The sequence below is a fragment of the Trachypithecus francoisi genome, unplaced genomic scaffold (genome assembly GCF_009764315.1).
Source record: "Trachypithecus francoisi isolate TF-2019V2 unplaced genomic scaffold, Tfra_2.0 Lachesis_group15, whole genome shotgun sequence".
In the NCBI taxonomy this organism is placed as follows: Eukaryota; Metazoa; Chordata; class Mammalia; order Primates; family Cercopithecidae; genus Trachypithecus; species Trachypithecus francoisi.
This window is the reverse complement of record NW_022681460.1, coordinates 48,863,858-48,882,399: the sequence shown is the minus strand read 5'-3', so window position 1 is coordinate 48,882,399 and position 18,542 is coordinate 48,863,858. Positions and strand designations below refer to the sequence as shown.

The 18,542-nt window shown below is 38.3% G+C and overlaps 1 protein-coding gene across 2 annotated transcripts in view; it reads right to left on the bottom strand.

Annotated features, from left to right (window-relative positions):
- LIN28B (lin-28 homolog B) overlaps positions 1-18,542 on the bottom strand; it is a 126,646-nt gene that overhangs the window by 70,081 nt on the left and 38,023 nt on the right. The gene's annotated exons all lie outside the window — the stretch shown is intronic.

Below are 18,542 nucleotides of genomic sequence, written 5' to 3'. Positions count from 1 at the left end.
AACAAAAATAAAGTTGTTATTCAACAGCAAGCAAACATTATGTTACCTGATATTGGCATGCTTTTTTTTTTTTTCCCTGAGACAGAGTCTCACTCTGTCCCCCAGGCTAGAGTGCAGTGGTGCAATCTTAGCTCACCACAAATGCCACCTCCTGGGGTTCACACCATTCTCCTACCTCAGCCTTCCGAGTAGGTGGGACCACAGGTGCCCACCACCACGCCCAGCTAATTTTTTGTAGTTTTAGTAGAGACAGAGTTTCACTGTGTTAGCCAGGATGGTCTCGATCTCCTGACCTCATGATACACCCACCTCAGCCTCCCCAAGTGCTGGGATTACAGGCGTGAGCCACCGCACCCGGCCTGGCATGCTCTTTTATGAAAATAAAAATTGTCCAAACACACATGAGTTTCAAATAATGAAATTTAGTGAAGAGTTTGTATGATCACTCTCAAGATACAATATCATTTTCAAACACAGAATGAAAATAATTCCGTTAATTTATTTTTAGTGTACATTTAATAATTTAGTGGTTTGGAAAGCAATTTTATTGCTTAAAATAACCTACTATATTGAATATGGGGGGGGAACAGGCATAGACAAGGAAGAAGCTCACAGATTTAGCAATGTGATGGTATAATGTTACTATGTCAGCAATAAAATTAAAGTTTGGACACAAGGCACGAAATTAAACATGACTGAAATTTTATCTGACAGAGGGCATTAACATACTTGAGGTGTTTCTTAATGACAACATAGAACAATTTATGATTTTTAAAGGGGCTGGGTGTGGTGGCTCACGCCTCTAAGGCCAAGGCAAAAGGATTGCCTGAGGCCAGGCATTAGAGACCAGCGTGGGCAACACAGTGAGACCCTTCTGTCTACAAAAATTTTTTTTAGGGGGCAGGCATCCTGGCTCATGCCCATGATCCCAGCACTTCTAGACCAGCCTGGACCATATTGTGAGACCCCATCTCTACAAAACAAACAAAAATTTGCCAGGTGTGGTAGTGTGTATCTGTAGTCCCAGTTACTCAGGAGGCTAAGGTGGGAGGATCTCTTGAGCCCAGAAATTAAAGGCTGTTGTGAGCTATGATCACATTACTGCACTCCAGCCTGGGCAATGGAGTGAGACACTCTTAAAAAAAAAAAAAAAAAGGCCGGGCGCGGTGGCTCAAGCCTGTAATCCCAGCACTTTGGGAGGCCGAGACGGGCGGATCACGAGGTCAGGAGATCGAGACCATCCTGGCTAACATGGTGAAACCCCGTCTCTACTAAAAAAAAAAAAAAAAAAAAAAAAAGAGGTATATGTAAAAATATACATGGTTTATTTTCAACAAAGAAAGAACATTTAAATTAGCTGAGGAACCTGGTCGTTTAAAATCTCCAAATTGGACATTTATAATTCAAGAATGCAAGCAGTTATTAAATATTGCCAATGATGCAATACAGAAACAAAAATGTCCCACGATTCTTTCAAGCATCTGACTCTGTTTCAATAAAGCTACCACCTCTAAATTATTTATCTTAAACTACTATTGGGGAAAATAGCTCCCAAATGATTTCATTAACTGTACATTTACTTAACACAGTAATTTTTTTTTTTTGTTTTTGTTTTTGTTTTTTTTTTGAGACGGAGTCTCGCTCTGTCGCCCAGGTTGGAGTGCAGTGGCCGGATCTCAGCTCACTGCAAGCTCCGCCTCCCGGGTTCACGCCATTCTCCTGCCTCAGCCTCCGGAGTAGCTGGGACTACAGGCGCCCGCCACCTCGCCCGGCTAGTTTTTTGTATTTTTTAGTAGAGACGGGGTTTCACAGTGTTAGCCAGGATGGTCTCGATCTCCTGACCTCGTGATCCGCCCGTCTCGGCCTCCCAAAGTGCTGGGATTACAGGCTTGAGCCACCGCGCCCGGCTTTAACACAGTAATTTTTAACAAGTTGTTAGGGTGAATGGCAATTCTCAAGTATTGCAGTCATATAATTTGAAGCTGAAAGAGACTTTAGACATCTCACTCTTAGAAGATATGTATATTATAAAATCCATTAAAATGGCAAGAGCATATATGAACTATAGAACATGTGTAAGTAGAATGCCATTACAGTTGTTACATTCTGGTCGCCCTTATCTTCAGGACAAAAGGCAGGCTTGCATTTCCCTACTGTCTTTTACATTAGGCATGGCCATGTAACTTACTTTGGCTAATGAAAGGTGAGTAGAAATAGCTTAGGTACTTTTGGGCAGAAACCGTAAGAGCCAGCTAGTGCAAACTCTGCTGTATCCCTTTTCCTGCTTCAAAACTTATGGAAGCAAGTTTCAAGATCCATCATCTGGGTCCTGAAGTTGAGAGGACCATGACTAGAGGACCCTGCAGACCACACTAAACATGTAGTGCCAGAGAGATAAAACCTTTATTGTGTTACGGCACTGAAAATGTGGGGTCATATGTTACCAAAACATAATCTAGGCCAGGCGTGGTGGCTCACGCCTGTAATCCCAACACTTTGGGAGGCCAAAGTAGGTGGATCATCTGAGGTCAGGAGTTCGAGACCAGCCTGACCAACATGGTGAAACCTCGTCTCTACTAAAAATACAAAATTAGCCTGGCGTGGTGGCAGGTGCCTGTAGTCCCAGCTACTCAGGAGGCTGAGACAGGAGAATTGCTTGAACCTGGGAGGCGGAGGTTGCAGTGAGCTGAGATTGTGCCACAACACTCCAGCCTGGGCAACAGAGCGAGAGTCTGTCTCAAAAAAAACAAAATCAAAACAAAATAAACAAACAAAAAACATAATCTAGACTATGCTGAGTGGAACAAAAATTGGAACCTAAAAGTGAATTATGGCCACTTGGTGTTATCTTAGGGTAAGTAAAAAATACACTGGTTGGCAATCCATGCTATGTAGTGTTAGTGTTTAGTAAAAATGTCATACATCAAAAAGCTAGGTCACTCTTAAAAATGGACAGCCAAGAATTACCAATCACTTCAACATGAGAGAAAGGAGCTCAAACAAGCAAACAGAAAAAAGGAACGTAAAAGAAACAGACACAAAGTCAGGAGAATAAATCTTTACCAACTGCAATTAATATTGTTCAGCTGGATGAAAGATTGTAATGCATCTATGAAATGAGTCAGAAGTCTCCTGAAATCAAGAAAGAGCTCTTGAAAATTAAACTATTATTAGAGAAATTTAAAGAATCAACACAAGTGTTAGCAAATTGATTAAATCCTCCAAAAAGAACACAGAAAAAATGATGAACAACAAGAGTGTATTAGTCCATTCTCACATTGCTATAAAGAAGTACCTGAGACTGGGTAATTCATGAAGAAAAGATGTTTAATTGACTCACAGTTCCACAGGCTTCACAGGAAGCATGACTGGGAGGCCTTAGGAAACTTACAGTCATGGCAGATGGCAAAGGGGAAGCAAGCACTTTCTTCACATGGCAGCAGGAGAGACAGAGAGAGAGCCAAGGGACACTGCCACCCACTTTTATTCAATAAACCATCATATCTAGTGAGAACTCACTATCATGAGAACAGCAAGGGAGAAATCAATTTGACATGAGACTTGAGCAGGGACACAAATTGAAATCGTATCAAAGAGCAAAAAAGGTTAAAGTAAAACATCCACCAGTAGCAGTTACAAAAAAAGAGAACTAAGAAAGGAGAATACTTTATTGAGAATAGTTCTATGAACAGAAGGATATGAGTTTTCACAATTAAAGGATCAAGTGATAAAAAAAATTAATTAAAAACCCTGCAAAATCACTGTGAAACCTCGGAATAACCCAGGGAGGAAGAAAAAAGAAAATCCCTAAAAGCTTCTAGGAAGAGAACAAAAAAGGTAGAGGGGTCTCATAAAAAGAAATAAGAATCAGAAGGGCACCTGAGTTGTCAACAGTAACAGCAAACACCAGAAGATAAATAAAACAATACTTTGAGAATGTGGGGGGAAAAGTATTTCCATATTAATTCTATACCTGGCCAAACTATCAGACAAATAGAGTCTTTAAAAGTTTGCCTCCTTATTTCCCTTTCTATGAAGGAGTTTAAAGATATGTTCAATCAAAACCTGGGAGAATAAATATGATGAAGACATGTGATCTAAAAGTAGTAAGGAGGAAAGGAAATTCCCCAAGATGAAACTAAAGGAAAGCATGAGACAACAGCTATCAAGCAGGCCTATATAAAACAACAGAGTCTGGATTGGAGCAGGAGTATGGTAAACTATAGGAATGATTTTTCAAGGAACAACAACAACAAAAATTGGCAGATGCCCTGATATGTTTGAAGCTGAGTAGACTTCTAGTTCTGTTAAGATTTTAGAGACATATTAATGATATTTACATGGGAAATTAAGCAAAAGCAAAAAGCAATTATAACCCTAAAAGTTGTTTTTCACACACACACAAAAATAACTATATACTGTGATTCTGCCGCAAACAATATTTATGTAGCTACAACAAAATAAATACTCAATATTTATCTAACCAAAATATGGGCTAAACTTTATTTTTGGAAGAGTGGTGAAAAGTGGTTTGAAACAGCTAAATTCTCATTTTCTGCAGTAAGAAGTTCATGAATAATATCTGAGGGGAAAAAAAAGATACAGCAGTATGAATACCATATACCAAAAGAGACAGCTACCCAATTTAAACACGGTTGTCTGTACAAAAAAGAAAGAGGGAGTGGAGAGGAAAAGGGCATAAAATTGCTTTTCCTTTTTCCTTCTTAGCTGTGATAGTTAATACTGAGTGTCAACTTGATTGGATTCAAGGATGCAAAGTATGGATCCTGGGTGTGTCTGTGAGGGTGTTGCCAAAGGAGATTAACATTTGAGTCAATGGGCTGGGAAAGGCTGACCCACCCTTAATATGGGTGGGCACCATCTCATCAGCTGCCAGCGAGGCTAGAATATAATGCAGGCAGAAAAACATGAAAAGACTAGACTGGCCTAGCCTCCCAGCCTACATCTTTCTCCTGTGCTGGATGCTTCCTGCCTTTGAACATCAGACTGCATGTTCTTCAGTTTTGGGACTCGGAATGGCTTTCCTTGCTCCTCAGTGTGCAGACTGCCTATTGTGGGACCCTGTGATTGTGTGAGTTAATACTTAATAAACTCCCCTTTATATATCTGTATATTTACATCTATCCTATTTAGTGCTGTCCCTCTAGAGAACCCTGAGAAATACTTTAGCCTTGTAGAACAATTGATTTTTTTTTAAATTATTGCTTTGTAAAATTAAATTGAAAAAACAAAGTCAGGCTGGGTGCAGTGGTTCATGCATATAATACCAGCACTTTGGGAGGCCGAGGTGGGTGGATCACTTGAGGTCAGGAGTTCGAGACCAGCCTGGCTAACATATAGTGAAATCCTGTCCCTACTAAAAATACAAAACTTAGCTGGGCATAGGTGGCGCACCCCTGTAGTCCCAGCTACTTGGGAAGCTGAGGCAGGAGAATCACTCAAACCAGGGAGTGCTGACCAACAGAACTTTACACAATCATGGATATGGTCTATATTTGCTCCATCCAAGATGGTAGATACTAACTAGTCATGTGACTATTGCACACTTACTGTTAGTGCAACTATGGAGTCAAATATTTTATTTTTTATTAATTTCAGTTTAAATAGCCGGAGATGGGCAGGAATTACCATTTTGAATAATGCAGTCCTAGAGTTATATCACAATCTGAGGTAGTCTGCAGAGGAGGACTGAAAATAGATTCCATCTCTACCCCGTTCAACCCTATTAATGTAAAAGAATTATCATAGACAGTGATTATGAGATATCATATTATTTTAAAATGTATTTTCTTAATCCTGAACACCTTCATCTTCCAATCTATGTATCAGAGAGTAGGATCTTATACATCACAGGAGAAAACCTTTATGGTTAATGCAAAGTTGGGTAAAAAATGAACCAACCCTTCTCCTGCAAAAAAAAAAAAAAAAAAAAACCAGAGAATCTCTTCAAGTGCTCAGCCTGCTCCAATGATCACAGAAGGGTCAGAAAGCCCCGGGGGATCTTTCCAGGCATAAAACAAGTTCAACAACTCTACTCTAATTCTTTCACTAAATTCGCTGGATACATGTAAGTCAAGGGCCCAGCTTCACCCTAATGCAGTTTTTACATTACCGCAAACTGTTCCAAATAACCAGACACAAAAGAAAAATATGCAATTTTAGACAAGGGCTGCATTAATTTATAATTGTGCTATGTACTTTCTCCCCTCCCCAGTTTCTAATATTTGAATATTTGTCTAAAAATAAATTCTCTTCCAGCTAGAGATCGAGTTTTTTTGTAATATAAAGAAAAACTTGAAGAGCTCATTTTATTCTTAAGGATATCATAACATCTTCTTAATTAGCTCATCATCTTTCAGTAATACTGATTTCATTTCTATGATATTTTCATTAGCACATTTCCCCGTAACTTCTTTCTCCTTGTCTTCCCTACTGATTTGTTCATCGCAGTTCATTGACCTTGCTAATAATTCTTCCATTCTCTTACACATGTCCCTTTTCCCTTAGAATCCTGGTAATATTTTTATTCCTGATACTTATCAAACCTAAACAGTATTTTGGAAATGCACTGACTATCTGCTATAGAAAAAAAACATATACATAGTGATTATTCGTCTCCAAATGCACTCTGATTTCTCCCAGCTTTCTCACCTAGCTCTGAGAAGACCCACAAGGTCGTAGATAAGAAAATATGTAGATAGATGGTCCAATGCAGTTAGTTACCATCATAAATAAGTCAGGCATAAACATCACTGACAGTCATCTTCAGTATAAAAAAGTGTGATTTATGTATATCCCAAGGCCAAATGATTTATATGTGTTCCACAGGCAGAGCATGTAGACACTGTTCATACCCACATAACTGTGGTAGTCAGCTTGCTTAAAAATATACATAGTAACTCAGGGTCAAAGCTACCACAGACAAAACTTCAAAAATATTTTAAGAAGAAAGGGCATCTGATCAACCTAGAAGATCTACTTGTTTACTATCTGCATATGATGGTAGCAATGACTGAAGCAACAGCAGTTGGTCAAAGCCTTCTAAAAAGATGATTTTAAAAAAATAAAAATACAAATAACAAAATATATACATATATGTCAATATATATTTTTTCATATCTGCCATCGATAAACTGTTTTTAAAATTTAAAAGAATTAGTTATCTGAATTGGAGTTCAACAAGGTGAAACTCGGAATACAAAAGTAACATATCAAGGTAGTTTGACTCAGTAGTGTGACCTTAGTCATATTACTTCAGCTTTCTGTACATAACAGCAATTCTGAATTAGGGTTGTTGTAAGAATTAGATGAGTTAGGGCCGGACACGGTGACTCAAGCCTGTAATCCCAGCACTTTGGGAGGCCGAGACGGGTAGATCACGAGGTCAGGCGATTGAGACCATCCTGGCTAACACGGTGAAACCCCGTCTCTACTAAAAAAAAAAACAAAAAACTAGCCGGGCGAGGTGGCGGGAGCCTGTAGTCCCAGCTACTCGGGAGGCTGAGTCAGGAGAATGGCGTGAACCCGGGAGGCGGAGCTTGCAGTGAGCTGAGATCCGGCCACTGCACTCCAGCCTGGGCTGTACAGAGAGAGACTCCGTCTCAAAAAAAAAAGAATTAGACGAGTTAATATATGTCAACTGCTTAGAACAACTGGCATATCGTACATCTTATACTTAGTGATTATTATTCTAGGTCAAGAAAGGATTTTCCATTTTTTATTTAATAAATATTTAACATTTTTATTCTCTATTATTTAAATTATTTTACCTATTAAATTAAAACACTAGTGCAACAGAAATCCAGTTACAACATAGCTCTTTTATACATAAAAAGGTCTCTTGAACAATTAGCCTTGAAGGGCAAAACTAGTTCTGACCAGACCAGCATTAAAATAGAATTTTGCATGCAAATGTGCTAACATTTTAAAGGCATTTATAAGTGACTGCTATTGCTTTGTTTTCTAATCATCACAAATACTACCCATTCACTTTAGAAAATATAGAAAAGAAAAACAGAAAGTAAAACACACCTCGAAATCTCACCACACTACTGTGACCATTTTATTTTTTTAACACTCTGTTACCACTATATACCCAAAACTTGCATTTTTTCATACACACAGAGAGATGGGAGATATAACTGTTTTTTTAAACACGGCTCCTTCTATACCCAATGCTTCATACTATACTTTTTTCATTTAGGAAGGTAACATGCATGGAACTGAACATTTTAAAACCATGGTTTTAGCAGCCAAATATGCCCCCTCCCCCCACCTTTTTTGCACATAAACTCTTATTTGAATCTTCTGTATTAGAAGAATAGAGACAAAACATTCTGGTTGAAGCAGAACGGATATGTGCTCAGCTTTCCCCTTCCCTGGTGGTCCTCAAAAGGAGTGCCAAGGAAATCAAAGGAACTTCTGAATACAGTTAACAATGTAATCCCAGCACTTTGGGAGGCCGAGGCGGGCGGATCACCTAAGGTTGAGAGTTCGAGACCTGCTTGACCAACATGGAGAAACTCCATCTCTACTAAAAATACAAAATTAGCCAGGTATGGTGGCACATGCCTGCAATCCCAGCTACTCGGGGGCTGAGACAGGAGAATCGTTTGAACCCAGGAGGCGGAAGTTGCATTGACCCGAGATAGTGCCAATGCACTCCAGCCTGGGCAAAAAGAACTCTGTCTCAAAAAAAAAAAAAACTTCCTTTGTTCAGCACCAGAAGACAGGGTAAAACAAACAACAATAAAAAAACTTCCTTTGCTTAAATTGGCTACACAGTATACACGCCATTACACTGATGTTCATAATTTAATCACCTCATGATGAACATTTCTTTCTAATTCTGTGTTGTAAGTGCTATAATAAATATATTTGTGCATATCCATTCTAATTTACATGCTTTTGATATAGATTACAAATTATTACCTAGAAATTTGTATCAGTATATAAATTTCTGTCCATTTCTCTTCAAGCTTGCTAGTATTACGTATTATCATTAAAACAGGCCAGGTTAGGTGGGTTATGCAACATTTTAGGAGGCTGAGGTGGGATGACTGCCTGAGGCCAGGAGTTCAAGACCAGCCTGGGAATCACAGCAAGATCCTATCTCTACAAAAAATACAAAATCAGTTGGAAGTCGTGTCACAGGCCTGTAGCCTCAGCTGCTCTGGAGGGTGAGGCAGGAGGATCTCCTGAGCCCCAGAGTTCAAGGCTGCAATGAGCTATGAGTATGCCACTGAACTCTAGCCCCCACCTCAAAAAATAAATAAATAAATCAGATAATAACATTGCCAAACTTTCATCTACTAAATGTCATTTTCAAATTTCAATTCTTTAATTTCTATATTTGTATCTTCATGAATGTCCATATTCCTGTCCTTTGCCCATTTTCGATAAGGATGCCTGTTTTTTCTTACTAATTTTCAAGAGTTCTGTACACTGCAAGGATTTTACTCTTTTGTCTGTGCATTATAAGTCATTTTCTTACTTTGCAATTGGCCTTTCAATTACCTAAGAAGTTTCTACAAGCTATTTAAGTCTAATAATAAAAACACGGTTAAAATGACAAAGATCCTTAGTCATGCACAGTATCCAAAAAATTACCTGGTTTACCGTACACACATATTTAATTTATACATAACTTACTCACTTTAAATATTTTAGACCCCAATGTGTTAAGTAATCTGTCTTTATGACATTAAAATATATTTTGAATAAAATATTTCACTCATTAAATGGCCATCATTACTTTTATAAATAATAGGTTATCTAAATATAAAAATGACTTTAAATGTCAACATCAGTGAATGATAAATGATATTGGATTCTAAGAGGAAATGAATGGCAAGAAGAAATTAATTTTTTATACAGGCAGTTGTAACATGACACAGCTGCCAAGTATGGAGAGAAAAAAGTAGTTAAAAATAAATGGTGAAGGTAAACAAATTTTAAAATCACAAATAATTATTATTATCTATATTTTAACAATAAACTACTATACAAATAATACAATTAAACCAGCTAACCCTAAATTATTTTGGAATATGCTCATTGTTAAGTATGTTCTGTTTAACACTGAAAAATCTAAACAAAATGATAATAAAATGTTAACAGATTTACATCCCTCTTTTAGTTGAACTTTATGCTTTATGAATAAAATGTAGTCACAGGACTTCAATTACATAATAGGTTAAATTTTACTGCAATGAACTTCAATTATTTCTGGGTTTTAACCTTGTGGGGTCTTATAACATGAAACATGTCTTAAAAACATGGGTCTTGAATTAGGTGTTTATTTTAATATTCTGTTATTGTATGGTTTGATCAGTATTATACATTTTAGCTAAAACTATTCTAATTATGACTAAAACAAGTTAAATGGATAACAAAAGGACTTAATTTTACAGCATAAAAGAGTTTAAAACAGTATTTCAACAATAAGGCTTTTCCAATAATGAAATCTTTTTTTCCTCAGTTTATTATTGTATTTAAATAAGACAGTCTTTTCAAAAGCGTGTAAAAGAAGACAAGCTTATCAAAAAGGCACAAGGGAATAAATTAAGGACAAAAGACTACTGCTGCTTCCGATGAATGCCACCAACACTAATGGGGATGCTAGGCATATAGATCCAGAAGGGTTAGCCTTAGCTAATGTGCTAAGATAATTTTTGCGGGATATGAACCCGGCCATGTGCAGATTATCAATTCTGATTTCAGTACATGTATGAGCTTCTTACCATTAGAAATTCTACCATCATTATTCTCTATCATCATCACCAAATGTCAAACCTCTCAACCTGAAAACATTTTATCATTTTAGAAGTCAGGTCTATATTTCAACTTTCAGGCTATCTCACAGAAATAACGTGTGGATGTGCGGGGGTGTTACATATTTTTGTTGGTACTATATTATATTGGTCAACTGAGAAACTAAACATATAGATACAGTTCAATTTTGTTATCATCAAGGTTCAATTTTTTATTCTTCCTTTCACTCCATCTTATCTATATATATAAAATACAATATCAATAAATCACAATATTTATATATCAGAACAATAAAAATAAAATTATAACCATGTAAAAATGTTTTATGGACAAACTTTTTTTTTTTTTTTTTTTTTGAGACGGAGTCTGGTTCTGTTGCCCAGGCTGGAGTGCAGTGGCGCGACCTCGGCTCACTGCAAGCTCTGCCTCCCAGGTTCACGCCATTCTCCTGCCGCAGCCTCCCAAGTAGCTGGGACTACAGGCGCCTGCCACCACGCCTGGCTAATTTTTTGTATTTTTAGTACAGACGGGGTTTCATGGTGTTAGCCAGGATGGTCTTAATCTCCTGACCTTACGATCCACCCACCTCTCCCTCCCAAAGTGCTGGGATTACAGGCATGAACCACTGCGCCTGGTCTTTCTTTTCTTTTTAAGAAACAAGGTTTCACTCTATCACCCAGGTTGAAGTGCAGTGGCTCATTCGTAGCTCATGCAGCCTCAAACTCCTGGGGTGAAGTGAACTTCCTACCTTAGCTTCCCCCAAGTAGCTGGGACCACAGGTGCATGCCCCCTTACCTGGCTTGGACAAACATTTTTAAGAAAAATAAAGTTGGCCAGGCGCGGTGGCTCATGCCTGTAATCCCCGCACTTTGGGAGGCTGAGGCGGGTGGACCACGAGGTCAGGAGATCGAGACCATCCTTGCTAACACGGTGAAACCTCGTCTCTACTAAAAATACAAAAAATTAGCCAGGCGTGGTGGCGGATGCCTGCAGTCCCAGCTACTCGGGAGGCTGAGGCAAGAGAATGGCGTGAACCCTGGCAGCGGAGCTTGCAGTGAGCCGAGATCGGGCCACTGCACTCCAGCCTGGGCGACAGAGCGAGACACCATCTTAAAAAAGAAAAAGAAAACAAAAAGCAAGTTATCTGAAATAGAATTACAGGCAAGGTAAAATGTTCATTAAACGATTAAGGGAGAGTTTTGTCCACAAACACTACTTTCATCATACCTGGTTAAGGAATCTACATGAAGGATATTCCAAAGTTTATCAATTAAAACCATATACTACCTGGTTTTTCCTTACTTTACTACCCCTCTACACCTCCTTAATCACTGTCCTTAGTGTATTCCCAATACAGACTTACTAGAGCACTTCCTAACAACACCAAACATTTGTCTCTGCCACCAAGACTTTGCTAAATTCTTCTCTTCACTTATCACTGTTATATACTGAGAAAGACAAAAGCAGCCCTTCACAGTCAGGAGCTGTCTTGGCACTATCTGTTAGGCCAAGAGTGTTCTGTTGAACATAAACAATTTCAGAGAACACTAACATCAGACAAGAACATTCTGTGACCTTATCTGAACAGAGACAAAAAACAAGAACACTGTCCAAACCAGAAATGATCAAACGCTCCCCTCTTCTGGCTAATAAAGTTGTTTAACAATTTCTAGTTTTGGCCCTGCTATATTCCTCTTTCTAGATAAGAATTATTAAGATACCCAACCACAGAATGACTCCTGCTTTCTGATGAACATCCAGTCCAAAGCAAATCCCTGCTTCCTTAACCCTCAGCAAATCCCCTAACATAAACTCAAGTCCCATAAGTCCTTTCTAACACCCTCCTATTGAGATGCTATAAGATTCCACATGATGTGCCGTGTGTCTCATTGCTGCAAGTTATAAACCTGATTTTGTTTGATTCACATGTGTTTCTAGTGGGGTATGCATGTGTGTGTGTGTGTATATATATATAGTATATAATAATTTTTAAATATTTTTTAAAACTTACTCAAAAGACACGGTATCAAAGAAGCTTCCCTTCATTATATAAGCCCAAGCTATTTTTAGTTTGGCTTTAGCTCAGTTTATCTTTAGTTTTTCATGTTTTTACAGTTCTTCCTACATGTATTTATTTATATGCTGTTGAGAAAAATGTTTCCATTAAACGCACATATATATTTGCCCTCTACTTCCAAAACAGAAGATAAGCTTTTTGTGGATCCAAACATTTATATCGTTCTATCACTATGAAGAAAGTATATCACTAATCCCTCTTATTTACTGGTACTTTGCAAAGTTCTGTTCTGCAATGTTTAGAGTGGGAAGATTCTCTAAATTTTCTATTTCACTTCCACTTAAATCTGATGATTCCCATATCTATAACTAGAACCCAGATCTTGACTTCTCAGACCCACATGAATATATCCAACTGGCTGGTCACAGGGCCTGCATAGTTACATTTCTAAAACAGATTTCATATCTGGCCCCCCCAAATCTGAGGATCCCTCTCCTTCACTATAATTTTCATGCTTCTGTCTGTCTATTCCACTCAATCAACTCAAGCTAGAAATGTAATAAGTCATTCATATGCTTGCCTCCTCTCTCACCCTCTACAACCAATAGTTTACCAAATCCTAAGTATTTTCTCATTAAATCTCTAATGTTCCTGTTTGTGTCCAGTGTTACTGCTTTGGTTAAGGTCTCCTTCACCCTTTTCCTACAAATGCAGTTCTCTTACCTTCCTTCAATGCATCCTCAATATACAGGCTGAGTATCCCTTATCCAAAATGCTTGGAACCAGAAGTGTTTCAGATTTTGGATATTTCTGGGATTTTGAAATATTTGCATTATACTTACCAGCTGAGCATCCCTAATCCCCAAAATCCAAAATGCTCCAGTATTTCCTTTGGACACTAAGTTGGTGCTTAAACACTTTTGGATCTTAGAGGATTTTGGATTTGAGATTTTCCAGTTAGGGATAACTCAGTCTGCAATACAGCAAGAACCATTTATAGTGAAAATCTGTTCAAACTAGTTGCCCGCTTAAAATCCTTCAAAGGCTCCTAGTGTCAATCAGTTTAAAGCCAACCTTTCAATAAGTTAAAGGCCAACCTTTCCATCCCTCTTACCTCTTCAACCAACTGTTTCACACCGTCCTCTCATCCTTTGCCCATACTCAACTATTTAAAATGTTCTAAAAATGCCAGGCTCTGAATGTAATGCTGTCTCTGTTGAGAATTACTTCCTGACAAAGATCCTTCTCTTACAAGTTTCAACTTAATAATCACCTCTTATATAATATTTTTAACACCCTGATAAATGAAAAACCTTTCCTTTTGGGATTCCAATATACAAATTTTCCCAACAGGATCTACGTCACTTTTATGAACGATTTGTAGCTTTCTCTCCTATTCCAAACCACAAGGTCCTTGAAGACACAGACCATGACTGAATTCATTTTTATATCCTAAATTTCTAACACAATGCCTGGCACAAAACAAAATGGAACGGGTAAGTTAAATAACTGATTTGCTAATTCTTAGTAAAACAATTTTATTTTGTCACAAATCTTCACTTAAGAGTATGGTTAAAAGTTAAAAAATGTTTCTATCGGCCGGGCGCAGTGGCTCACGCCTATAATCCCAGCACTTTGGGAGGCCGAGGTGGGCGGATCACAAGGTCAGGAGATTGAGACCATTCTGGCTAACACAGTGAAACCCCTGTCTCTACTAAAAATACAAAAAATTAGCCGGGCATGGTAGCAGGCACCTGTAGTCCCAGCTACTTGGGAGGCTGCGGCAGGAGAATGGCGTGAACCCAGGAGGCGGAGCTTGCAGTGAGCCAAGATTGCGCCACTGCACTCCAGCTTAGGTGACAGAGTGAGACTCTGTCTCAAAAAAAAAAAAAAAAGTTTTTATCAAGAACTGGTATAGTTTAATGATACCTTTAGAGATAAATATTCTCTGCTCAATGCTATAAGAAAAAGTAACTTTCCAAGATGATCGGTTTATGGCTTTTGGAATTATTATTTGTACTGACGCTCACAAAATTAAGGCTCTTAACTATTTTTTTTTTTTTTGAGACAGTCTCGCTCTGTCGTCCAGGCTGGAGTGCAGTGATGCAATCTCAGCTCACTGCAACCTCCGCCTCCCAGGTTAAAGGGATTCTTGTGCCTCAGCCTCCCGAGTAGCTGGGACTACAGGTGCATGCCACCACACCTGGCTAGTTTTTGTATTTTGTAGAGCCAGGGTTTCACCGTCTTGGCCAGGCTGGTCTTGAACTCCTGGGCCTCAAGCAATCCACTCACCTCGGCCTCCCAAAGTGTTGGGATTACAGGCTTGAGCCACTGCCCCCAGCCAAAGCTCTTAACTTTAAAATCCTGAAACAAACAAATTAAACAGTGGCCTTTTATTCAACAATAAAATCTTGTTTTGTTTTTTTGAGAAAGGATCTTGTTCTGCCACCAAGGCTAGAATGCAGTGGTGTGATCATAGCTCACTGCAGTCTTGAACTCCTGAGCTAAAGTGATCTCCTGCCTCAGCCTCCCAAGTAGCTCAGACTACAGGTCCACTCCACCATGTCCAGCTAATTTTTATTTTTTATTTTGGTAGAAACAGGGTCTTGCTATGTTGCACAGGCTGGTCCTGAACTCGCCTCATGTGATCTTCCCACCTCAGTCTTCCTAAGTGCTGGGATTACATGAGTCACCATGCCGGGTTCCAACAGTAAAACTAATCTTAATACTACCAATAAAAACACATCATTTCAGGGACTTTTAAAAGTTAAAGAAAATATTTTAAAGCTTTAAAAATAAGATGAAAGAAAACAGTTTAATAATCTCAGAATAAGAAAATAATTCTGAAACAAAATACAAGAGGCAAAAGTCATATACGAAGGCTGATAAATTCAACTATATTAAAATAAACAACTCAAGAGACACCATGAGATTCTTGGGAGAATAAAAAAGTAATAATTCAAAGTTGTCTGAAATAAATTGAGGACGCACAGTGTAACCTCCAGTGTCACCACTAAAAAAAAAATTTGAGAAAAGTAAAAATTAAAACTAATAGAGAAGAAAAACATAGTAGTAAAAAATACTTGATCAGGCCAGACACAATGGCTTGTGCCTATAATCCCACAACTTTGGGAGGCCAAGGTGGGAAGACTATCTGAGCACAGGAGTTCAAAACCAGCCTAGGTACCATAGGGAGATCCCGTCTCTACCAACAAAATTTTTTTTAATTATCCAGATGTGGTGGTGCATGCCTGTGATCGCAGCTACTCAGGAGGCTGAGGTGGAAGGATCGCTTGAGCCTGGGAAGTTAAGGCTGAAATGAGCCATGATCATGCCACTGCATTCCAGCCTGGGTGACAGAGTAAGACCCTGTTAAAAACAAAAACAAACAAAAAAACCCACACACACAACAAAAACTTAATCCAAAAGCAAGCAAGAAGGAATAATGACAAAGAACAGAAAAAACAACTTGAAAACAAATAGCAAGGTTGCAGACCTAAACCAAGTAATATTAATTGTTATATAAGATGTAAACGAGGTCAGGTACAGTGGCTCACGCCTGTAATCCCAGCACTTTGGGAGGCTGATGGGGGCAGATCACCTGAGGTCAGAAGTTCAAGACCAGCCTGACCAACATGGAGAAACCCTGTCACTACTAAAAATACAAAATTAGCCGGGTGTGGTGATGCATGCCTGTAATCCCAGCTACTTGGGAGGCTGAGGCAGGAGAATCACTTGAATCCAAAGGCGGAGGTTACAGTGAGCTGAGATCGCACCATTGAACTCCAGTCTGGGCAACAAGAGTAAAACTCCGTCTCAAAAAAAAAAAAAGATGTGAACGAATTAAAGACTCCAATTAAAAGACTAAAATTTTCAAAATACATAATGAAGTCTCATATATATGACGTTTACAAGAGGCACACTAAAATAAGGTAACAGAAAAGTTAAATTCAAAAGGATAATAAAATTATACCAGGTGAAACACTCATCCAAAGATAGCCAGTATAACCATATTATTATCAGATGAAATGGACTTTAAAGCAAGAATATTAAGAGAATATAGGACATTTAACAATGAAATATAATTAAAACAGGAAAATATAACAATCCTAATGTGGATGCACCTAATAACACAGCTTAACAGATAAGCGGATGTTGATGGAACTAAAGATACATAATCATTGTTGAGAATTTTAAACACATTTCTCTTAGAAATAGACAGAAAAAGCAAACAAAAAAATTAGTAAGGATATAGATTTGAATATGACTAATTAGCTTAACCTAATAAATATATGTAAAATGCTATGCCTGCAAACTGCAGAATATACATTATTTTCAAATGCATATACTATGACCACATTCTGAGCTACATACCAGATCTCAACAAATCCTGAATGGATTAAAATAATACAGAATATATTATCTAATCATTATGGAATTAAATGTGGCTCAATTACAGAAAAGTGACTACCAAAACTCCAAATATTTAGAAACTCAGCAACATACTTTCAAAATGGCCTATGAGCCAAAGAAGAAATCACAATGAAAATTAAAATGTATTTTTCACTGAATGGTAATGAAAACACAACATATCAAACTGTGAGAAATGTGGTTAAAGTAGTCTCAGATGGAAATGAATAGCTTTAACTACATTTACAGAAAAGAAGGGTTTAAAATCAATAACCTAAAATTTCATTTCACTGGCTGGGCATGGTGGCTCAAGCCTGTAATCCTAGCACTTTGGGAGGCCGAGGCAGGTGGATCACTTGAAGCCAGGAATTCGTGACCAGCTGGGCCAACATGGCGAAATTCCATCTCTACTAAAAATACAAAAATTAGCCAGACATGGTGGCGCAGGGCCTGTAATCCCAGCTACTCAGGCTGATGCATGAGAACTGCCTGAGACTGGGAGGCGGAGGCTGCAGCAAACCTAGATCGTGCCACTGCCCTCTACCCTGGGCAAGAGACTCTGTCTCAAAAAAAAAAAAAAAAACCAAGTAAAATAAAAATAAAATAAAATTTCAGACAGCTAAGAAAGCACAAAGTAGTAGGACCAGACATGGTGGCTCAGGCCTGTAATCCCAGCACTTTGGGAGGCCAAGGTGGGCGGATTGCTTGAGGTCAAGAGATTGAGACAAGCCTGGTCAACATGGCACAACCCTGGCTCTACTAAAATTACAAAAATTGGCCAGCCATGGTGGTGCACACCTATAATCAATCTCAGCTTCTCAGGAAGCTGAGGCAGGAGAATCACTTAAACCAAGAGGTGGAGGTTGCAGTAAGCCGAGACTGTACTACTGCACTACTCCGACAGAGAGATACGCTGTCTCAAAAAAATAAAAATAAAATAAGAACAAATTAATCACCAGGAAATTGGATGGAAGGAAATATTCAAGAGCAGAAATCAAGAAATAGAAAGCAGAAATAAAATAAAAAAAAATCAACAAAGTCAAAAATAAAATAAATATATCCCCAGCAAGATTAATCAAGACAGAGAAAACACAAATTTCCAATATAAGGAAAGAAGGCAGGAACATGACCGCAGATCATATAGAAAGTATGAAGAAAATGTGAGGCCATTATGGACTCTTTGATGGTGACAGACTTGAAAATTTACATGAAATATACAAATTCCCTGAAAAACACAACTTGCAAAGGTTGACATGGGAAGAAAAGAAAATCTAGGTAGTGGCTGGGCATAGTGGATCACGACTATAATCCCAGCACTTTG